This window comes from Pteropus vampyrus, unplaced genomic scaffold (genome assembly GCF_000151845.1).
Source record: "Pteropus vampyrus isolate Shadow unplaced genomic scaffold, Pvam_2.0 Scaffold37, whole genome shotgun sequence".
NCBI classification, from domain to species: Eukaryota; Metazoa; Chordata; class Mammalia; order Chiroptera; family Pteropodidae; genus Pteropus; species Pteropus vampyrus.
In genome coordinates, this window is record NW_011888818.1 from 5,961,610 (window position 1) to 5,964,001 (window position 2,392).

At 41.0% G+C, this 2,392-nt stretch overlaps 1 protein-coding gene across 1 annotated transcript in view; it reads left to right on the plus strand.

Annotated features, from left to right (window-relative positions):
- TACR1 (tachykinin receptor 1) overlaps positions 1 to 2,392 on the plus strand; it is a 250,379-nt gene that overhangs the window by 3,114 nt on the left and 244,873 nt on the right. The gene's annotated exons all lie outside the window — the stretch shown is intronic.

The following is a 2,392-nucleotide window of genomic DNA, read 5'->3' on the forward strand; positions in this document are numbered from 1 at the left end:
CTATGATAGATGATTGACTAAAGAAGCTGTGGTACATGTTTACAATGGAATATTACTCAGCCATAAGAAGAGATGAAATACAGCCATTTGCAATAACATTGATGGAACGCAAGATAATCATGCTAAGCGAAATAAGCCAGACATAAAAAGTTGAAAATCACATGATATCACTTATATGTGGGATATAAACCTAAAAGCAACAAAGGAACAGAACATATAAACAGAGACTCATGGACATGGACTATAGACTATTGGTTACCAAAGGGTAGGGGGTGGGGGAGGAGGTGGGACGTAAATGGGGTAAAGGGGGTTAAATATAGTGGGGTAGGGGGAGAGTGAAGTGGGTAAAGGGGATCAAATATATGATAGCTGAAGGAAACTGGACTTTGGGTGTAAACACACAATAGAATATACAGATGTTAAAATGTACACCTGAAAATTATATAATTGTATTAACCAATGTTACCCCAATAAACTTAATTTTTTTAAAAAAAGAATATATTTAGTAACTTATTCAAATCATTTTAATACTTCACTTAATTTTCACCAAAAAAGAAACAATACAGATCAGCTGGTGATAATAATAGCAATTGCTTATTAAGCACCTACAGTAGTCCCCCCTTATTCAGGTTTTCAGTTACCCACGATCAACCATGGTCTGAAAATATTAAATGAAAAATTCCAGAAATAAACAATTCATAAGTTTTAAGTTGCTTGCCATTCTGAGTCAGTGTGATGGAATCTCACTCTACTCCGCTCTGTCCCACCAGGGACGTGACTCATCCCTTTGTCCAGTGTATTCATGCTGTGTACACTCCCCACCTGTCAGTCACTTAGCAGTGGTTCAGTTATCAGGTTGACCACAGCGCTTGTGTTCAAATAACCCCTATTTTACTTAATAAAGGCTCCAAAGCCATTTGCATAACTTCGATTATAGTATATTGTTATGGCTGTTCTACTTTATGATTAATTATTGATTATCTGCCGAGTGGTCTTCCTGGCTGGCTGCAGAGGAAGGAAGCCTGCAGGGAGGCTGAGGGAAGCAAGCAGCTTTCCCTTTCCATTCCCAGCAGGCACAGCAGCCCCTGACAACAAGAAATGCAAATGCCTTAGTCGTGCAAGCTGCAAATTCTCCTTTGCTGATTTTTTTTTTTACTCTGCTCCTCGTTCCTGCTCAAAGCTAATCTTAGAAGTGATATATTTGTATATTTACCAGCCTGATCACATCCCAAAGGCCAAGGAAATCAGAGTCCCCAAGAAAAAAGCCCCTCCCCTCAACCTTTCTTCTGAATTATATCCAGAGTGTTATTAAGGCTCTTGGCATCTCTTGCTTTTAGAAACAAGATGCACTTCAGATAATTATTTTTACCTAATGAAAAATGTCTGCTTGAACTAGGCTCATTTCCCCCAGGGGTTCTGGTCTTTCTAGGAAATAAAGGAAAACCTTGACATTTTTCTCCAGCTAGAGGCATATTTATTTTGCAATCTTCACAAAGGGACTCCTTGTGACATTCTTGCTTGAGGTACATTTCCAGATCTAACCTTGCTATTAGCCATGCCTTTTGGAGAATTAGTAACAAATAATGAGAAGAGAATGAAAACACTGATTCAATAAGCTGAGCTCAGAAAACATGACCACATAAGAAATAAAGGAGAGTGTGCTGTGCCATGTCAGGCTCCTGACAAGATTAGGGAGAGAGACTGGTAAACCAGAGGGAGATCACACTTTGTCAGACCCAACCGGCTACCTCATGTACCCTTTGCAGCCTCTGATGTCAAGACTGAGCCCCAAGAATTGAGTGGCTTTGGTGAATATTGGTGAGTCAATTCAGTTAATGGCCTCAACTTCTCGTTCAAAATGGCAGTGAATAGTGATCCCTCTGTGGCTCTTTCAAACTTTGCATTAAAAGACCTAAGAAGGAACTTTTAAAAAACATGCAACAGCAGGATATTCAAGGCAACAGGCAGATCATTTATACAGACCCGCTCTAACTCACCAGTTCTCAGTGATATCCCACTGAAGGAAACCCTGCTCTGCAGTCTCCACTCCCGGAGCTTGACTTGAAGATTGCAGAGGAGAGTCAAAATACTCATGGAGTTGGATGAACTTTTCTAAGTCACTAATTCCAGAATTTTAATGCATACGTTTTTTTATTTCCGTGTAACTGAACAAAAAGTAGCTGTCAAGACTGTATTTTCTTTTTCCCTCTCTCTTAATCCCCATCCCCCACTTCCACCCCTGACCTTGGATGTTGCCATTTCCCCTTAAGAACTAGATCTCTGAATCTCTGAAGGCGGGGTGTCTCCTCCCACATACTCGCAGTGAGCACCAAGGGCCTGGCCCGTGGCTGGCCCATGGCTCCACCTGGGACTTGAACCCAGGACCTTCTGC